This window comes from Oryctolagus cuniculus, chromosome 1 (genome assembly GCF_051225735.1).
Source record: "Oryctolagus cuniculus isolate XC-2025 breed Fujian yellow rabbit chromosome 1, ASM5122573v1, whole genome shotgun sequence".
Taxonomy (NCBI): domain Eukaryota; kingdom Metazoa; phylum Chordata; class Mammalia; order Lagomorpha; family Leporidae; genus Oryctolagus; species Oryctolagus cuniculus.
In genome coordinates, this window is record NC_142867.1 from 58,909,581 (window position 1) to 58,931,404 (window position 21,824).

The 21,824-nt window shown below is 47.6% G+C and overlaps 1 protein-coding gene across 33 annotated transcripts in view; it reads right to left on the reverse strand.

The window, feature by feature from the left end:
- PPFIBP2 (PPFIB scaffold protein 2) overlaps positions 1-21,824 on the reverse strand; it is a 172,829-nt gene that overhangs the window by 135,290 nt on the left and 15,715 nt on the right. For 5 of the 33 annotated variants that reach the window (XM_089329506.1, XM_089329440.1, XM_089329458.1 and 2 more), the window contains one exon: positions 11,542-11,635. The exons of 25 other annotated variants lie outside the window; for them this stretch is intronic. The gene's annotated coding sequence lies outside the window, so the exon portion shown is untranslated. Of the gene's footprint in view, positions 1-10,726; positions 10,829-10,869; positions 10,936-11,541; positions 11,636-21,824 lie in introns of those variants that run through there. 3 more of the 33 variants (XM_089329510.1, XM_089329459.1, XM_089329463.1) reach the window with 2 other exon arrangements.

Here is a 21,824-nt window from a genome sequence, read left to right on the forward strand (position 1 = left end):
TAAACACAGTGACAGTTGTTATGTTGCACAAAAGCAGTGTTCATCCTCTCTATACACTTAACACAGCTCTGCATTTGACCCTGATTGAGCCCTGATGAGCTCCTTGGCTCTCTGGCCACAGAGATAAGGAAGGGTTTATTGTTTAAGAAAAGGTGCAGGGGCCAGTGCTGTGGCATAGCAGGTAAAGCCACCGCCTGCAGGGCTGGCATCCCATATGGGTGCCAGTTCTGAAACCGATCTGCTTATTAATATTTTTGAAATTAATAAGCTGTGTGGGTTCTTGCCACGAATTCAGAGAAGAATTTTGAATACTGGCTCAAATAGATCAGATGACATGGTACGTTTTTTAAGCTTTTTATTCAGTGAGAGAAATGTATAGGAGAGTGAGGGCTCTATCTAAAGGAGAAAGGGGAATCTGGAAATGAGGCTGGAATCCATACTGAGCAGAAAGCAGGCCAAGAGCCACGTGCAGCAAGTGTTTGGTTATGAGCAGCTACTAGCAGCTTATCACGGGCAGCGAAGCAAGGGCAGAGAGCTGGGTGGCCCGAAGGCCACACACCCCGAAGGCGCCGGGCAACAAGGGGACCCAGGGCAGCGAGGGAAAATAAGGGCCAGGCCCACTATGTTCCAGGTCTTTTATCCACTTCCAAAGTCACACAGCCTAATTTGTAGGTGGGCATACAGGTGGGATCAGGTAGGGGGATGAGATCACACAGGGGCCATGGTGAAGGCGTGGTCTTCCAGCTTACAAATCTAATCAATTTTATTCTATCTGCCTGCCTACATCAGTTTGTGGGTTTTTGTTTGTTTGTTTTTGTTTTTGTTTTTGTTTTTTTTTTTTTGACAGGCAGAGTAGACAGTGAGAGAGAGAGACAGAGACAGAGAGAAAGGTCTTCCTTTGCCGTTGGTTTACCCTCCAATGGCCACCGCGGCCGGCGCACCGCGCTGATCCGAAGGCAGGAGCCAGGTGCTTCTCCTGGTCTCCCATGGGGTGCAGGGCCCAAGCACTTGGGCCATCCTCCACTGCACTCCCTGGCCACAGCAGAGAGCTGGCCTGGAAGAGGGGCAACCGGGACAGAATTCGGGGCTCCAACCGGGACTAGAACCCGGTGTGCCGGCGCCGCAGGCGGAGAATTAGCCTAGTGAGCCGCGGCACCACCTGCCTACATCAGTTTGAATCCCAGCTGCTCCATTTCCAATCCAGTTCCCTGTAATGCATCTGGGAAAGCAGACAGATGATAGCCCAAGTACTGGGGCGCCTGCACCCCTATGGGAGAACTGGAAGAAGCTCCTGGTTTCTGGCATTGGCCTGGCTCAGCCCTGGCTGTTGCAGACATTTTTGGAATGAACCAGCAGATGGAGGATGGATGGATGGATGGATGGATGGATGGATCAATCGATCGATCGATCGGTCTCTCTCTCTCTCTCTGCTTCTGCCTCTCTTGGCTCTACCTTTCAAATAAATAAATCCTTAAATGTATATATAATAAAATAAATTTCAAAAAATAAGAAAAGGTGCAGCCCATTCATTCATCCCTCACTCACAGGCCTCTGAATGCTGTCTTTTTCCCCTATGTGACGGTGTCTGGGGCCCCAGCTATCACAGGCCTTTACTCTACTCTTTGCTACCAATCAGAGAAAAAAATGAGGAAACCATGGCAGTGTGAGGTAAGATGTCAGTCACAGCATCTGAGCTGCGCCACACGCAGGCTGGTCAGCCAGCATCTCAGCATGGTTAGGTAAGGGATCTGCATGTGCTCTGAACTGTAGCAAGTGAACCACCATTGCCCACCCATCATCTGTCATGCTCTGAAACAAACAGTGATTTAGATACTCTTTGAACTGCTTTCATGTTCGGCAAAAGAGAATCAAAAGTAGGCAGGAATCACCAAACAGTATAAGCCTGGGGCAAGTAAACCTGACTTACCTTACCCACTGCATTGTAAGTTTTCATTTTCTCTTTAAGATTTATTTAATTTACTTTAAAAAGCAGAGTTACATAGAGCAGGAGAGACAGAGAGAGATCTTCCATCCACTGGTTCATTCCCCAAATGGTCACAATGACTGAGGCGGGGCCAGGCTGAAGCCAGGAGCCTGGAACTCTATCTGTGGTCTCCCACATGAGTGGCAGGGATCCAAGCATGTGGGCCATCTTCCACTGCCTCCTCAGGCCCATTATCAGGGAGCTGCATCAGAAGTGGAATAGCTGGAACTCGAACCTGCACTCATACGGGATACTGGCATCACAGGCAGCTTAACCGCTGTGCCACAATGCCAGCTCCATTTTTCTTTTTTTGATTTATTTATTTACTTGAAAATCAGAGTTACACAGAGAGAGAATGGGGAGGCAGAGGGAGATGTCTTCCATCTGCTGGTTCTCTCCCCAGTTGGCCGCAACAATGGCCATGGTTGCGCAGATCCAAAGCCAGGAGCCAGGAGTTTCCTCAGAGTTTTCTCATGTGGGTGCAGGGGCCCAAGGACTTGGGCCACCCTCTACTGCTTTCCCAGGCCATAGCAGAGAGCTGACTGGGACTTGAACCGGCACCCATATGGGATGCCAGCACTGCAAGTGGCAGCTTTACCAGCTATGCCACAGCGCCGGCCCCACCAGCCCCATTTTTTAAGCTACTTTTCTATCAGCAAAAATGGTTAGGATTGTCATACTGTCTGGGATAGGCTCATACAGCCCCAGAAGAACAAATGCATGGGGAACTGATCTAGGAGTCCCCACTGCCTCCTGCTCCTCTATCTCCTGCGCCCATTTTCCTCTATGTCCTGCATCTGCTAGTCCTGACTCCTCAACAGCTGCACCCAGACAGCAGCCAACATCCCTGTGCAGAAGACAAGGCAGTCATAGCCCAGAACCTCACTTGTACCACAGAATGTGGATTCTTCTCACTCTTCTCCCTTCCCCAACTGGGCAACATGTAATAATGAAATGTCGGGGCCGGTGCTACAGCATAGTAGATAAAGCCCCTGCCTGCAGTGCCAGCATCCCATATGGGTGCCGCTTAGTGTCCCTGCTGCTCCACTTCTGATCCAGTTCTCTGCTATAGCCTGGGAAATCAGTAGAAGATGGCTCAAGTCCTTGGGCCCCTGCACCCATGTGGGAGACCCAGAAGAAACTCCTGGATCCTGGCTTCGGATGGGTGCAGTTCCAGCTGTTGCGGCCAATTGGGGAGTGAATCAGCAGATGGAAGACCTCCCTCTCTCTCTGCCTCTCCTCCTCTCAGTGTAACTGTTTCAAGTAAATAAATAAATCTTAAAAAAAATTAAATGTCACCATATCACAAGAAACTGAAGTCCTCCCCCATTATGTACAAGACCCCTATAAACCACAGATGCTCTTAAAAGCTTATTTTAAGAAACACCTTTTGCTATGCCTAAGCTTGGGAAACAGCTTCCTTTTAAGGATATAAGAAACTTATCTCTTTGGGACAGTAATAGCAAGAAGCTGTTTCGTGATATCAAAAGGAAGAAGAAGTGGAGGAGGAGGAAGAAGAATGGGAAGAATAAAGAAGGGAAGGAAAGTGATGGCAGTGCCTAAATTCTCAACCACATCCCATAGCAACCAATAACTACTTTCTTATTTTTGTTCAAGATGTTGTGACCAATTTAAGCAATTTTTTTTACAAAATTATTCATTTCATTTATTTGATTTATATGTGAAAGGGAGAGATGGGCAGACAGACAAATGCCCACCACAGGCTGAAATGAGGCAGAATGAAGTTAGGAGCCAGGAACTCAATCCAGGTCCCTAACGTGGGTGGCAGGGACCCAATCACTTGAGCCATCACCTGCTTCCTCCCTGGGAGCACATTAACAAAAGCAGAACTGGGATTCAAATCCATTAACTCCACTATGAGATGCAGGCATACAAAGCTGTGTCTTAATCTCTGCTCCAACTTTCTTTTTTAAAGAACAAAGGGAAAAGAACACAGGTTTGGTAGCCAGACAGTTGGGAATCAAAACTTGGGCTCTGCTGCCTAACGGTTCTGAGTCTTCAGACAATTGATTTAACATCTCTGAGCCTTAATTGTGTCAAGTATAAAATCAATACAAAACCAATCTCACTATGGGCAAAAGTAAACAAGAGAGACTTCAGGTAAATATAGCAGCCTGAATCCAAACATTTAATTTAGCTACCCACTAAAATAACAATAGAGGAATTTACTTTGAAAAACAAAAACCCACAAGTAAATGGAGAATGCTATAGGGCGCCTGGGTGACAGCTATGTAGCAAGCCTGAAAGAGCAGCCTGTTCAAAAGCTCTGGGGGAGACTTTTTTACTAATATAAAACAGCAGAAACACTTGATACATCTGAACCTCTTAAGAAACTTAACACAGTGTAGAACTATTTAATTCAATGATAAGGAAACAAGAAAACAAACAAAAAAATGACAAAAGAACTCCACGGAAACTAAGTAGTAGGTAGAATCATGATCCTTACAATGAAATGCCACATACTGATCTCACCAAAATTGCACTGGCAGAATGCAGTGGTTAGCAAAGTGCTGTGGGTGAGGGGGGTAGGACTGGAAAGAGTGTTGGATCTTCATCTTATAGGGTTCTAAAACACTCATAAGTCACTAGATAGTGCAATTAAAACAAATGACACAACATTATTTTTGTTTGTTTTAAAGATATAGGTGACAGATGATAATACTACCAGAATTTTAAGTGGCTACATCTGAGGAAGAACAATGGGGTGACAGGTGCAGAGATGGACGTTTTAGCAAACCATGTGCAATTATTTGGCCCTTTAAATTTATCAATATATAGTAATTATAAATATTAAAACAAACATGTTTCATGCAACAGGTTAAGCTGGTGCTTGGGATGCCCTCAACCCATACTGGAGTGCCTGGTATCAAGTCTCACCTCCACTTCTTTTTTTGTTTTTAATTTATTTTATTTATTTGAAACTCAAAGTTACACAGAGAGAGAAGGAGAGGCAGAGAGAGAGAGGTCTTCCATCCACTGGTCCACTCCCCAGTTGACCACAATGGCCGGGGCTGCGCAGATCCGAAGCCAGGAGCCAGGAGCTTCTTCCAGGTCTCCCATGCGGATGCAGAGGCCCAAGGACTTGGGCCATCTTCTACTGCTTTCCCAGTAGAGCAGAGAGCTGAATTGGAAGTGGAGCAGCCGAGACTCGAACCAGCGCCCATATGGGATGCTGGCACTGCAAGCTGCGGTTTTACCAGCTATACCACAGTGCTGGCCCCCAGTTCCACTTCTAATCTAGCTTCCTGCTAATGTACACCCTAGGAGGCAGGAGATGATGGCTCAAATACCTGTGTCCCTGCCACCCACATGAGAGACTCAGATGGAACTCCTTGCTCCTGGCTTTGGCCTGACCCCCACCCTGACTATTGTGGGCATTTGGGGAGTGAACCAATGGATGGAAGGTCTGTCTCTCTTGCTTTCAAATAAAAATGAAAAAAAAAAATACATTTTAAAGAATTAATGCAATAAAAATGATTTTAAATTATAAATGTTATGTGCCTGGCACAAAGCCAAGATTCTATTACCGTGTGCTCATTTTTCCTCTCTAGCTACCATATTCATAAATTGGGCATGTATACATTAACTATTTACAAGGATTTAGCCAACATTATCTCACTTAATCCTCACACATTATTTAGGACTTACACTTCTTATTTAGCAAACAGATTAGGAAACTTGCCTGAGGAAGCATGCCTTTCTTCCTCTTGTTCTTCCATTTCCCTGAGAAATGGAGCAAGGAGTAACATGATCTGACTTACCCTTTAAAAGGGTCATGCTGGGATGATTGGAAAATAGACTTCAGGGGACACAGCCGTGAATACAAGAAAAAAAGAGATGATGGCAGCTTGGCCCAGAATGAACATGGTAGATGTATTAGCTTTTTGTTACAACAATGAACTATCTGAGAAGCTGCTTATAAAGAAAAGAAGTCTATTTTAGTTCGTGGTTCTGGAGATTTGTAGTCCAAGATCATGTGGCCCTGGTTTGACCTCTGATAAGGTCAGAAGGCAATGGAGGAGCACTTGTAGAGGAAGGCCCACATAGTGAGCCAGGAAGTAGAGACAGTAGATGGGTTCAACTCTCAAGCTTTTGTAACCAATCCTATTGCATGAACTGCCTTCCCATGGCATACCACCAATGACCTAAGAACCTCCCACTAAACCCATCTCCTAAACACCATAACTGGACTAAGTTTCCCACCTTCTTAGTATGACTATTTTTTAAAAATCTATTTATTTATTTGAAAGGTAGAGCTACAGAAAGGGAGAGGCAGAAAGAGATTGAAAGAGAGAGAGGTCTTCAATTTGCTGGTTCACTCCCCAGATGACCACAATGGTCGGAGCTGCACTGATCTGAAGCCAAGAGCCAGGAGCTTCTTCTGGGTCTCCCACATGGGTGCAGGGGTCCAGGGACTTGGGCCACCTCCCACTGCTTTCCCACACTACAGCAGAGAGCTGGATCAGAAGTGGAGCAGCTGGTGTACAAACCGGTGCCAATATGGGATACCAGTACACAGGAGGCAGTTTTACCCGCTACGCCACAGTGCCAGCCCCAGTATCACTAATTTATGACCTTGCAGTTTAGAGTTCCCACCTTCTTAGTACCACTAATTTATGATATTGGAGTTTAAAGTTCCATTAATTTGGGGCTCAAATCTTAGTCAAACCATAGCAGTAAATATTCTAATTCCTGGTGTATGTTGAGGGCAAAGCCAGTAAGATTCACTGGTAAATTGGATATGAGCATGAGAAAGGAGTCAAGAACAACTACAAAGCTTTTCCCTGAGGCCTGGAAGCAAGGAGAGGCCAGCAACAGCGGGGGAGGGAGTGACATCAGGGGACTACTTTTGGAAATGTTCCATTAACAATGACTAAGTGTACCTGGAAGATACACTGAGTAGTCATTTTGAAATATAAACTTGATGTTCAGATAGAAGTATGAATTTAAAACAAATGCATGAGGTGACTTAAGACACAGAGGAAAGGAGGCCAGTATTGTGGTATGGTGGGTAAAGTCGCTGCCTGGGATGCTGGTATCTCATAAGTGCACTGGTTTGAGTCCCAGCTGCTCCACTTCTGATCCAGCTCCCTGCTAACAGCCTAGGAAAAGCAGTGGAAGAATGCCCAAGTGTTTGAGCCCTTGCCTCCCACGTGGGAGACCTGGATGAAGCTCCTGGCTCCTGATTTCAACCTGGCCCAACCCTGGCCATTGCGGCCATCTGGGGAATGAACCAATGGATGGAAGATCTCTCTGTCTCTCCTTCTTTCTGTAACTCTGACTTTCAAATAAATAAATAATAATCTTTTTTTTTTTAAATATATAGAGGGAAGGAGGTTGGGAGGAGGGGGAAAGGGAGAAGAGGTGAGGGAGAGAGAAGAGAGAGAGACAGAGAGATAGAGAGAGACTGTTCCCAGGGCTCTCTAGAACATTCCAACACAACCACCAGAGAAGAGGAACAAACAAAAGAGACTGAGGAGGAGCAGCCAGGAGGAGTGTGGTGCCCAGAGCCAAAGCAAGGGCTTCAGGATAGAGGATGCAACCAGGTGTGCCCAATGCTGCTGAGTCAGACCTGAGAACACCTCTGCAGACTCTGGTGGTGATCTCATCTACTCCTGTTGCCTCACTTGTCCTGGCATTACCTCACCTCAGAGGACTGCAATCACTGGCAAACTGTCCTTTCCACTCACCGGCACTCAGGAGTCACCTGCCTCCGAGGCCTTCCAATACCATTGGTTATCAGACTCACCTGGAGAGCTCACCAAGAATTGAGACCCAGCCTTGTGTAAGTAAAAAAAAAAAAAAAAAAAAAGGTCTGGCCTTTTTAGTTGACTGAGCTACTCGTGTGACCCTGATACCACACAGCTTGGGCAATGGATGCAAACATAGCCCTGCAGCAGGCATTACTACCTTTGGAAAGTCTCAGGGGCTTGCACCAGCCACAGGGTAGACTTCATGGCCTTTTATCATGCAGACTCAACAGACTTGACTGCAGTGATCCCTCAGATCCCTTGGCAGACCTCTGCCCCATCCCAACCAAATGCCTTATCATAAAAGGGCTGATCCTAACTGCTTTACTTGGCTGCTCTCAGCTGCCTCCAGCTTTTATGTTCTTTACAGCATCTTTCCCAGTTACACTCTCATCTTCCCATCAAGCCAATTCTTGCAGAAAATCATGCTCCATCCTGCCCACCTACGTGTCATCTCCTGCATCCTGTAAGAAAGGGATGACAAGAGTTGCACACAGATACCTCCCCTGCAGCCCTGCTGTGTGTCTGGGGTGCTTGCAGATACCCCATTCAGAAAGCCCTGGAGAAATGTTTGCAGACTTATTGATGATATAAATTGGTCACTGGCTGTGGGATGCTAGAGCCTGAGATAGTGGGTACTGGAGGGAAGTAGCAGCAGGTGAACTCCCACTCCTGCCTCCACTTCCTCCCACACCTGATACTCACCTCCCTCTTCCCACCCTCACACTTGGTGGGCACCAAGGTCATGCCACCACAGTCACCAAGCCAGAAACCTGGAGGCATCCCTGGGTCTCTGCTTCCCTCACCCACATCCAGTATCTGGTAAAATCTCCTCCTTTACCCCTTCTCAGATCTGCACCTGCCCTGCTGTCATCTCCAATTAGAATGAATGCACTGCCTTCCTAGGGAAGAAGGTGGGGCTCTGTAGTCAGACGCACTTTCAAATCCAAGTTCTTCCTTCAAGAGCTGTGCCCTGACAAGTTCCTTAACATTACAGAAAGTCATTTGCCCTGCTTAGAAAATCTGTGTGAAAATATACACATTGTGGGATAGCAGGGATTCAAAACTGCGTGGGAGTTCACAATGGCAGCAGTTAGAGTTCTCCTAGCCTCACCTGGCTCTTGCCCTGAGCAAGTCAAGATACTGTCTACAAGCTGTTGCCAGCTCTTGCTCTTGGGGCTCCCTCAGTATGAGTTAGCACGAGATCCTCATTCCACCTGCTCAACTCCCAGTCCTCTTCTGACATTCCATCCCAGCATTATCTTCTTTAGGGGTCCTCTTCTGTCCCCAATATGCACTCAGTCCCTTCTCCACTCTCACAGCTTTCTTGGAGCACACAGACCTCTCTAGGACACTGGCCACTCCTTTATCTCAGTGGTATGCCCCTCACGGGCAGGGCTATGTCTCTTTCATGTCTCAGCTCATCTATGCTGTTGGAAAGGACATACCAAACAGCTGCCTAAATTAGGAGGCAGCTGGAGGCTGAGCAGGGGCAAAATTTTTCTCTACTTGTAGACCTGAGAGACAAGTTATCTGCCTCCAATATACAAAGATGGAACAGGTGTAGGGTCGACATCCACATTCTAAAAGGGAGACTATGGGAATCAAGAGATCACTGTGGCACACTTGAAAGGCTCTGGAATGGTAGCCTGTGTCCTCTTCACCTTCTGCCAGGAGCCACAGGCTGTCCCTGGGACCCTGAGGCCTGTCTGAGGTCCTACGTGGTCTTGAAGTCATATCCCCACAGGCTAAGGCCAGAGGCTGAAGAGGAGCAACAATACAGCTGGCCCAAGAAGACACCCTCAGAGCCAGAGCAGAGGCAGGGATAGTAACTTTGTGTCGTGATCCAAGGACAATGCCACAGCCTTGCCTTTCCATCAGGACAGAGGAGCCAGACACAACTAGACACTCTGTTGTGACAAAGAGTTGGGGCCAGCGCTGTGGCACAGCAGGTAAAGCCTCTGTGACACTGGCATCCCATATGGGTGCCAGTTCATGTCCCAGCTGCTCCACTTCTGGTCCAGCTCCCTCCTAACAGCCTGGAAAAAGCAGAGGAATGTGGCCCAGGTATTTGGGCCCCTGCTACCCTTGTGAGAGACCTGAAAGAAGCTCCTGGCTCTCCGTTTCAGCCTAGTCTGGTGGGGCAGTTGTGACCATCTGGGGAGTGAACCAGCAGATGGAAAATCTCTCTCTCTCTCTGTAAATCTGACTTTCAAATATAAATATATCCTAAAAAAAAAAAAAAAAAAAACAAGGCTACACAGCAGGACAGAGGGATCAGCATGCTGAGTGTTGCTATCAGAGTCACTGAATGCCTTTAGTAAGTATCTGAGCCTAACAAAATTCAAGGGTCGGAGCTTTAGTTTCTTCTGTCAATGAATAGCACTTAAGCAGCCTAAGAAAAGCTGAACAGGAGAAATAAGAATGCCACCGAAGGTGAGCAAGCACGCTCAACTTGTCCCCATTTAATCATGGTGTCAGCAACTCCCAATAGCAAATATTTGTTTAAAAGCTTTACATTGTCAAAACTGTTTTTCACACACAAGGCGTCTCATTCCCACCTGAACATCCCAGGTCAGACTGCTCTGATTAGTTAGGCAGCTAAGCAGCAGGCAGTGGGACCTGAGATCCACCAGCATTGCTGAAAGGGCCCTAAACCTGGGTGCAGGCTGGCAGTGCTGGGTGGCGGCAGGGGACTAATGCAATATTTCTTGCTTAGCGTCTTTTTCTCGCTGGACCAGGTTACTGAGCTGAATGCACTGGGCATTTCCAGCCACTCCCTGCTGGGTGAGTTCCAAGAGATCCCAAAGAACATTTATGCAGGAGCCCAGCTCTACCGAACCTTCTAGGATTCCTTTCACTTTCTGGCTCTTCCAATTAAAACCCAGCCCAACTCCCATCACATGTCCCTGCTCCACCACCAGCCACCTTTGGCACAGCCAAGCCCGGATGCTTCCACTTAAGCACTTACCCAACAAGCTCAAGCCCTTTGCACCAAATCACAACCTTCAAACAAAGCTCCACGATCCCCAACAGCTTCTGGAACAGCAGGGCACAAAGCTCAACACCCTCCCTGAAGAATGCAAAGGACAGTACCACACTCTGAGACCTCACCTCCAGGTGCCACAAGGCCAGATGTCCTACCAGTCTCAGAGTCCCACAGCCTCAGGAACAGGAGTGACATCCTCCATCCTACTGGAAACAGCTAGCTTCTTAAGAGAAACACCACCCCAAAGATATGAGCAAGAGACACTGTGAGTGGAGCCCAGCCCACAAGGAGGAGCACAGGGTCTGGCCAGGAAATGGGTGTCAGCTTGATGTTTGGATGGCTAACACCCAAACAGCACGTCAACCTGGCTACAGGGACACTGAGGAGCTGTTTCCTTTAGTGTCCTTGCTAAGTATTTGCAAACACTTGCTTCACATCCCTCTGACCATTCTCACCTTGCATTTCTGCTCTTGACATTCTGCTTTCCTCCCCAAGTTGGTCATTCTCCCCAATTTAAGTGCTAGCTGTGGTAAAGGGGCCATAATAATGCCAGTGATCAAGGCCATGGGTCTTACCCCCAGGCCTGCCTAGGAAAGCTTTGGACAGACCTCAGAGGAGTGGCAATGCAGGTGCTCCAACAAAGGCAATGCTCTGGGGGACTAGGAGAGGGGTAGGAAAGCAATGCAGGAATCTGTGCCTTTGGAAAGGGTGAGACAGGGATCCAGATGCTGTCCAGGGAGCAGAGCACCAAGTTCCCCATCAGCTTGACCTTACATACTGTTAAGACAAGTACATACGTGTTCTCATGGGGCTGGGGTTCACAGAAGGCCCCTTGGAGAATTTAAAATGGAAGGTTCTTTCTTTTCCTTCTGAGTCTTGGGAAGAGTGGATCTGAGAAGTAAATGCAAATCAGAGTTTACCCTTTGAGGCTGAGATGTGAAGGACCAGGACAGAATGAACAACTCACAAACTCTGAGATCTAGCTGTCTGCCCCTAGCCATATGGCTATTTACTATGTGTGGGGAGCAGCCCGGACTGGACTGAGTTACTGGAATTAAGACTTATTCTATGCATCTGCTCTCCTGTGGGGAGCAACCCGGACTAGACTGAGTTACTGGAATTAAGACTTATTCTATGCATCTGCTCTCCCACAATATGGCGCTGGGAGAGAAGTAAACAGCTTCCGCACAGCTGCCTCCAGTTCAACCAATAAACTGTAGGACTTGCTCCTGATTGGAGAGCAGCGTACTCGGCGTGTGGGCAGCCGAGTTAGGATTGGCGGAGCAGGACTATAAAGGAGGAGAGAGACGGCATGCACCAGGAACATCTATGGGGAACATCTGGCTGAAGGAACACCTGTGCAGCCCCCGAGAAAGCCGGCCGGTGGTGTGCCGCTCCCCTGTGGAAGTGGGGAATGTGGCCAGGGGGAACTGCCCTTCCACGGAGGTGGAAGGGATAGTAGCCAACCCGGGAAGAACCAGCAGGAAACCCGGGGAGGGCCAAGCAGACGAAAGAACAGCGCAGGGTCCTGTGTCGTTCCTCCACGAAGAGGGGGAGCGACATAATGGTGCCGTGACTCGGATATGAAGCCTTGGCAGGGTCCTGTGTTGCTCCTCCACGAAGAGGGGGAGCGACACTATGCATCAAAACAGTGGCAGGAGCCAGATGTTGAGGCGCAGCAGCTAAGCCACTGCTTGAGGTCCCCACCTGCATCTCATGAGAGTACCTGGGATCAAGTCCCACCTCTGCTTCTGATTCATTTCCTGGTGATGTGCCTGAGAAGCAATAGATCATGGCCCAAGTATTTGGGATCCTGTCACCCACGTGGGAGTCCCAGATGGAGTTCCTGGCTCTGGGCTTAGTCCTGGCTCAGCCCTGGTTGTTGCAGGCATTTGGGAACTGAAACAGTGGATAGAAGATCTATCTCTCCCTCTCTCTGACACTCTGACTTTCAAATAAATACGTAGATAAATCTTGTAAAACAGTGGCAAATTACTTGGCGCCTGGAAATTTCCATGCCAGTAAAAATGGTCTGGTCTGGAAGTTCACAGCAGGCTTCCTGACTCCTAAGAGAAGAGCAGCCTCTGTCAAAGACTTCATCCTCATTATCTCATAATATTTGTGATAGTTCTGTGAGGGGTATAGTCTGCCCTCTACAGCTGCACATTCAACAACTATGGCTTGAAAATATTCAGGGGGCCAGCGCCGTGACACAGTAGGTTAATCCTCCATCTGCAGCACCAGCATTCCATAATGGCCACCGGTTCTAGTCCCAGCTGCTCCACTTCCAATCCAGCTCTCTGCTGTGGCCTGGGAAAGCAGTGGAGGATGGCCCAAGTGTTTGGGCCCCTACACCCACATGGAAGACCAGGAAGAAGCACCTGTCTCTGGGCTTCGGATCGGCGCAGCTCCAGCCGTTGTGGCCATTTGGGGAGTGAACCAATGGAAGGGAGACCTTCCTCTCTGTCTCTCCCTCTATCTGTAACTCTACCTCTCAAATAAATATTTTAAAAATTCAGAAAAAAACGGGTGTACTGAGCATATGTAACTTTTTTCTGGTCAGTATTCCCTTAATAATACTCTACAGTAACTATTCACATAGCATTTATATAGTAGTATAAGTAATCTAGGTGGCTTAAAGTTCATGCAAGGCCATGCATAGTTATATGCCAATACTACACTAGTTCCTATATGGGACTTGAGCAACCATGAATTTTCACATCTGCAGAGGCCACAGCACCAATCCCTTAAGGATACTGGGGGATGACTGTGTAATAGTCTTCAGTTTTACTTTACAAAGATGTAGCTCTGTGGCCAGAGAACAGGGAGAGAGTGATAGCAAAAAAAAAAAAAAAAAAAAAAAAGCTGGAACAGGTTGGGAAGGCTCACCTCCTCTCACCCTCACCCTCGGAACTTGGCCTGCATCCTTCGGGGAACAGGCACCAAGGGAACTACCTGAAAGCCACCCACTTTCCCCAGCAAAAATGTAGGAGGGGGGCAGACACTGTGGCATAGCAGGTAAAGCTGCCTCCTGCAGTGCTGGCATCCCATGTGGGTGTTGGTTCGAGTCTAGGCAGCTCCTCTTCCGATCCAGCTTTCTGCTATGGCTTGGGAAAGCAGTGGAAGATGGCCCAGGTCTTTGGGCCCCTGCATCCAGGTGAAAGACCCAGAAGAAGTTCCTGATTCCTGGCCTCGGATCGGCCCAGCCCCAGCCATTGCGACCATCTCGGGAGTGAACCAGCGGATGGAAGATCTGTCTCTCTTTCCCCCTCTCTCTGCCTGCCTCTGTAACTCTGTCTTTAAATAAATAACTAAATCTTTTTTAAAAAACTGTAGGAGGATGCAAGGAGCTAAGGAAGCAGCCTTCTCAGGCAATCTCAACTCTCTGGATTATCCCTCTCCAAGTATGTCCAGGCATGGTAGCCCGTCCCCTCTAATTGCCTGCCTCAGCTCCCTGCCTGTCCCCTCCCCACACCTCTCTTTGACCCCATCTTCCCTTTTACCACTCCATTATTTTGGACAATGTGGGACCTCTATACCCCTGGCTCCATCTGTCCTGCCTCATGTCAGCAGTCAGTGTGTAGGGTCCTCTGCTCTCTCCAGCCACCTCCCAGCTCACCCTGACCTGTTCCTTAGTGCACTCTGCCTCCCTGGACTCAACCTACCCTTACTCTCCCTCTATTTAGGAACCAAGAGTCAGTTGCCCCTTCCTTCTGCCCTCAGAATGCTGCATTTTAGACACCAGTGTGCCCAGGATATTCTTTCATTTATTTACAAGGCAGAGAGACAGATGAGAGGGAGCTCCTAATCTTCTGGCTCACTCCCCGGACCCTAGATGTCTTCAGTAGCAGAGCTAAGCCTGGGCTGAAGCCAGGAGCCGGAACTCAATCTGGGTCTCCCATGTAGGTGGCAGGAATCCAGTTACTTGAGCCACGACTGGGTCCATACCGGTAGGAAACTGGAGTCAGGAGTCAGAGCCAGGAATAGAACCCACGTACTCTAGTGTGGAACCCATCTTAATCCCTAGACTAAATGCCTCAGCCTCTGCCCCACCCAATTCATGGTTAATTTCATGTTTCCTTCTCTGCAAACCAACATGCAACTTTCTTTGATAAACAGAACTCCTCGATTCTCTTTCTCTGCACTACAACCTTCCCTCCAACCCGTGGAGGAGCTGCCTCTCCTCCCTTTGATGCCTAATTTATTGTCACAGAGATCCAACCTCTCGATTACCCACCTCTAGGCTGAATCTGCACCTCTCCTGCTCCTGTCTCTCAACCCACACAGGTACTAGGGTACCTCAAAAAGTTTGCGGAACATGAAATTATGAGGTGAGCTGTTTTGATGCAAAAGAATTTTGAAATCCATGCACTTGTTTTTGGTAAGATGCACTTAGAACTTTGTAAAGGTCCCTCATATGCATGGATCTTAAATTATTTTGCACCAAAATAAACTTATCTTCCAATTCCATTTTTCCAAGAACTTTTTGAAGTACTCTCATATTAAAGCCTCTGCTATCCTCAAACACTTCCTATGACCCCACAGTCCCACTCCCTGGTTGCTGTTTCATGTTTCTCCTTGGCGTCAAAGCCCAATGGCTTACCTCCCATTTGCTCTGATATTAGAGCTGTGAGCACTCCTGTATGCACACGTGCACGCTGCTGCTCTAGTGCTCTATCTAGCTGCTGGCATTCTTACTCCATTAAAAAAAAAAAAAGTTGATTCAAAAGGGAGAGTGACAGAGAGGGAGAGACAGAGAGAAAGAGATCTTCCAACTGCTAGTTCACTCCCTAAATGCCTACAACAGCTGGGGTTGGGCTGGGTAGAAACCAGGAGCCAGGAGCTCCTACCAGGAGCACTTGGGCCATCCTCCATTGCTTTCCCAGGCACAGTAGCAGGGAGCTAGATCAGAGGTGGAGCATCAGAGGTGGAGCAGATGGAACTACAACCAGCGCTCTGATGTGGGATGCTGGTGGTGGCTTAACCCACTGTACCTCATGCTAGACCCAGTTCTTACTTCCTTGAGAGGCAGTCTAGGGTTGGGTTAAAAGTGCAAGTTGGAGTTGCCCACCTGGGTGAGAAGCCTGATTCTGACAATCCGTAACTATATGCCCTAGGGTGAGACATTCAACCTCTGTACCTCAGTTTCCTCATATACAAGATTGAAATAATAGAAGCACCTAGCTAAAGGGTAGTTGTGAAGGTTAAATGAGTTAATGAGGTAAAGCTTTTAGGTCAGTAATCAGGCAGCACCACCTGGGATTATCTTCCTTGGCAACTCAGTGAAATACCGTCCTCCTTTGGCATCTGGCACAAAGCACTCTGGGTTCCTCATGGAACCATGTACACTACCTTCACCTGTGACCCTTCCCTTGGCCCCTCTGTCACCTTCAAACAATGTCCAGGCCTCCCTGGATCTCTCTCTGCAAGGACACTCCTCTACCCCATCCTTCCCACTTCCACTGCACAGCCTGGGTTCAGGTACTCATAACTGGGGGACCTGAGGGTCTCCTTTCACTTGAGCAATACCTAGCCTCTCCCTCAGTGGTCCAAACTCAAGAGTTGGCACCAACACATTTCTTAACTAACCCAAACTGTCCTGGACTAGTGCTGGCAATAACAACGACAGTTACTTATTAAGCACTCACTTCACACTGAGCTAAGTACTTATATGTATTTCATATCTCAATATCCATAACTTTTCATCCAGATTTTACAGACAAGGAAACTGGAGAGGTTACATAAGTTGGCTAAATCACATATCCAGAAAGCAGCAAAGACGGAATTGAACCCAGGCAGCCTGACCCTAAGGTTGTGTTCCTAACCACTGTGCAGCTCACGGTTACCAACTTCCACATTCCTCTGAGTCCCGGATACTTTTAGCCACAGGACAGCAGTTTATGTTACTGCACCCTTTTCATGCTGTCACCTCAGCCTAACAGCCTTTCCCCCACTCTTAATCCAATAAAACTAAAAGTTCAACAGCCAGTTCTACATTCTCTACGACACCATGCCCAACCGGATCTGTCCAAATGAACTTCTGCCTTCCTACCACACAGGCTCAAGCCTTCATTTAGTTTGTTTCTTGTTGTCATGGAGATATCTAAGGGGAAGACACTGACATCCTCTCTTTTCATGACTTCCTCCCCTGGGAGACAGCTAAGTACCTGACTGGTAGGAAGGAGAAACAGAACTGAGCATGTGCAGTAGAGGTAGGTAGGTGAATTCAGCAAAGGGATACACTGGGAACCCTATGGACCACATTCTGTAATTACCTTTATTAACCAAAAAGCTGATATCTTGGTCTCAGAGGAATCTTGGTTTTGTTTTGCAATTGATGCTAAACTCAAATGGCATTTAGTTGAGTGGTATGAACAATTGCTATACGCCAAGCCAGGCTACTACTAGTGAAGGACAAAGCAAGAGGGTCTAAAGCAAGACTGGTCAGTGTTGGTCTGTGTGGCACACTGGTTCAAGCACTCTCATTAGCTAGGAGGCCCACTCACAACCTGGGTGACGCACCCACAGTCTACATGGTGCCCTCTGTCAGGAGCTTGGCTCCCGGGCAACCTGCAGATGATGCCATAATTCACTTTTCCATATAGGGCAATGTCAAGAGGGTGGTGTGGGAGGGCAAACATTTGCATTATGGCCACTGGACAATGCCTGCCAAAGTAAATTAGTCCACTGGTGTCTGGTTTATAGATCAGCATTGTCAGGTTGGCCAGTGTGAGTCAGGTCCTGGGAAAAAAGCACCCTCCAGTGAATGGATGACGGGAGCATCCAACCCCACAAACTGCCCTACCAGCAGCCATTACCTCCATCCTCTCCCCTGTCCACACCTCACCTGCTCCACAGCACCTGCCTGCCATAGAATACAATCTTCAAAGAAAGCGAACCCCATTCTCCTTCTCACAACAGAGAATACACACACACACAAACACCATTTACCTGCAGGGCAGAACCAGCGGATATAAAGTCATTTTACTGTCTCAACCTAACGCCAATAGATTCAGATAAACATTTCAAACTCAACCTAAAACTGAATGCTTCCCTAAAGCTTCATCTCAAAATACAAGCAAGAAGTTATTGTTGAAATTGGGTGATGGATTAGAGGATTCATTATATTATTTTTGTAACTTCAGTGTATTTTTTATTAGTAAAAGGTTAAAAGAGGGAATGGTAGTGTGGCACAGTGGGTTAAAGTCATGGCCTGCAGTGCCTGCATACCATATGGGCACCAGTTCAAGTCCCAGCTGCTCCATTTCCAATCCAGCTCCCTGTTCAATGCACCTGGGTAAGCAGTGGAGGTTGGCCCAAGTGCTTGGGCCCCTGCGCCAACATGGGAGACCCAAAAGAAGCTCCTGGCTTCTGGCTTAAGCAGGGCCCAGCTTTGGTCATTGTGGCCATTTGAAAAGTGAACCAGCAGATGGAAGATCTCTGTCTCTCCTTATCTAATTCTGCCTTTCAAATAAATAAATACATCTTTAAAAAAAAAAAAAAGCTTAAAATACCACCACCCCCCTTTTGAATAATGTAGATATTTAATAATATCCTTAATAATCATATACTTTTTGGGAGAGGACATATTCTATCTTCCCATTCAGCAGAAACTGAAATTTCCAACAGACTGAGATTCGAACCTAAATTCTTGATGACTCATGGTGTTCTTTCCACAGTGCTATTCAGATTCCCTGAACAGGGTTTTTTTTTTTTTTTTTTTTTTGACAGGCAGAGTGGACAGTGAGAGAGAGAGAGAGAAAGGTCTTCCTTTGCCGTTGGTTCACCCTCCAATGGCCGCCGCTACAGCTGGCGCACCGCACTGATCCGATGGCAGGAGCCAGGATCCAGGTGCTTTTCCTGGTCTCCCATGGGGTGCAGGGCCCAAGCACCTGGGCCATCCTCCACTGCACTCCCTGGCCATAGCAGAGAGCTGGCCTGGAAGAGGGGCAACCGGGACAGAATCCGGCGCCCCAACCGGGACTAGAACCCGGTGTGCCGGCGCCACAAGGTGGAGGATTAGCCTATTGAGCCATGGCGCCGGCTCCTGAACAGGTTTTAATATCCAACTAAACCCTCCCCACCTCTCATCTCACCATGGCTTAGACCTTCATCACAAAAGCTGCCTCCTCTGAGCTTCCCAACTCTAGCCAATTCCCCCTCAAGCCACCTTTCCCAGTACCTGCAGGATGCGCTCCACAGGGCTCCTGATGTTACTCCTCTGATCCCAAATGTTCCATGCCTCCCCACTGTTTGCAGGATAGACGCTGCATTCGTAGCTGGGTCAGAATGCTCTGACACAGTCTCCTTTCCAGCTGTACTCCTCACAAGGCTCCGAGTTCCAACCACACTGGACCACTCCCTAGCCCCAAAATATAGAGGTTTTCCTGTCTCTGTTTTCTCTATTTCCTCTACTTGGAAAGCTTTTCTCCATCCTTACTTTCAAACCCACCCATTCTGAGGCATTATCCAAACGCTCTGCCCAGGAAGTTTTTCCCGACAGCACTAGGCCCAGTCCCTGAAGATGCCTCCACTCTGCACCTGTCATACCACCCTTATCACCTGGGCTGTCTACATTATTCACAAGGATAATAATTTATAGTATTTCTCAATTGATCTGCTCCCTGTTCTAAATTTAGCTGACTGAGAGGAATATGTTTTATTCACCTCCCTAGCCTCAGAGCCCAGCAAAACAAACCTCAAATAGGTGGACACTCAGTAAATGCTTGCAGACAAAAAAAGATTGTTTAATGTTTGGGTATCTGAGTGGAGAGTGAAAGGGAGAAGGGATATGTGACCTTGGTGATTTTCTGAAATAAGGGTTGTGGGTTGTGACAGCCTCTCCTGACAACTCTCTCCTAACCTGAAGTTCCTTTCTCTTACAGTCTGATATTCAGAGGCAAAGGCAATTCCATCATAATGGAAACTCAGCCATGCCTGGGCCTGGCATCAGCATAAATGATGGATGCAATTATATTCCCAAAGGACAACAAGAGAAGAGGATGTATCCTTCCTTTGACAGATTATAAAACCAGGCATTTCTCCTCATTCTTTTATTTAAAATTGCTAAGCAACAAGGAAAAAGAAAAACAGATCTGAAGTGGCAAGTTTTCATTTATTATCTAGAGTATTCAGGGCTTCATGCATAACTTTAGCCTACAGTCAGCTACATCCTACAAGTCTCCCTAGCTTCCTACATCAGGACAGGCCCCAGAATTTGCTAGCCTTGGGGCCAGCGCTGTGGCATAGCAGGTAAAGCTGCCGCCTGCAGTACCGGCATCCTATATGAGTGCTGGTTCAAGTCCCAGCTGCTCCACTTCCCTTCAAGCTCTCTGCTATGGCCTGGGAAAGCAGTAGAAAATGGTCCAACTCCTTGGGCCCATGCACACACTTGAGAAGACCCAGAAGAAACTCCTGGCTCCTGGGTTCGGATGGGCGCAGCTCTGGCCACTGAGGCCACTTGAGGAGTGAACCAGCAGATGGAAGACCTCTCTCTCTCTCTCTGCCTCTCCTTCTGTTTCTGTGTAACTCTGATTTTCAAATAAATAAATAAATTTTTTTTTTTAAGAATTTGGTAGGCTCTAAGTAAATACAAATTGAATTCATCAAAATTTATTCTGTATTTTGAACCTTCATTTTGGCACTTGTTGCACAGTTCAATTTTGTTTCAATACAATAGATTTCGTTTTGCATTTAAAAAAATAAACTAGTAGGAGGTCAAAGAATTCCCTTAAATACTGGCTTGTGTACATTTTCAACAACTGCTTGATTCCTGCTTGGGTCAAGGAAATCGGGGCTTCCCCTGCAGGCCCTGGCCTAGAGGGTATTAGCAGCTGTCTTCACCAGAGGGCCACATGGGAGCCACATGAAGATACTGCACAGAAAGCCAAACTACACATAAACAGCTTGGCCAGAGCTTTTCTGGGCTGAGCCCTTGGACCAGGCTGGTCAAACCTCCACTGGCTGGGCTGGGCCTGCCCTACTGACCTGATCCCAACCTTGGCAGGACTAGCAGTGAGTACCTCTCCAAATTCACTATACTCCTGAGCCTTGTTCACTGAGGATTTTGGAAACATCTCATTATGGGCTGAATGGTGTCCCTACCTCCCAAATTCGTATCTTGAAGTCCTAAGCCCAAGGACTTCAAAATGGCCTCATATTTTGAAATATGGTTTCTAAAAGAGGTAATTATGTTAACACAAAATCATCAGGGTGGGCCTTAATCCCAAATGACTGAGATTAGGATACAGATGGTAGCAAGGGAAGGCCATGTGAAGAGAGAAACAGGGAGAAGAGCACCTTCTGCAAGCCATGCAGACAGGCCTCAGAGAAAACCAACCTTGCAGACATCTTGACCTTGGACTTCTGGCTTCCATAATAGAGAGAAAACACACTTTGTTGTTTAACCCAGTCTATGATGCCTGGATGTGCACACCCTCATCTTATCATGGACATAACTGGGCAAGCCCTTGCACTACTGGTGTCTGCCCAGACACTCCTGTGTTCCCCTTCCCTCTCAGTCCAAGAGGCAGCCTTAGACCTTAAATGGCATCCAGGTAAGGGCAGTTCCTAATATTCATTATCAGTCAGCTGAGAGTGAATCATGCCTGATGACCAAGACCACTTAGTGAGGCCAGATTTTAGGGTGCTATTGGGAGGAAACCCTAAGACCCAGCCGCCTGGCCAGGGGTTCAACTGCAAGGAGGAGGCAAGAGCCCTGGACCCAGCCCTCTTTCCTCCAGCACAATTCAACAGCTTGAGCCTGTGAAGTGAGCAGGCAGGAAAAGGCAGACTGGTCCCCTAGCCTCAGTCATGAGACACTTGCCACTCAGATCACTTCCGTTCTCTGGCCTTGAGGCCAGAGGGTGGTTTAGGGACTTTCCCAAGAAGGACAGGTCTGCAGAGGAACTACACAGCACTCATGTCTTCTCCCTGGGGGCCCAAGCAGTCTTGTTCCTAGAAGTTTGTCAGCTGGACCCCAGGGGAGTAGGAGTGTCTAAAATTCTCCCGGAGGTCTCTCTCTGTTCTTTCTCACTTCTTCTTTTACATAAAACAAGGCCTTTATTCTCCCATAGAAGAT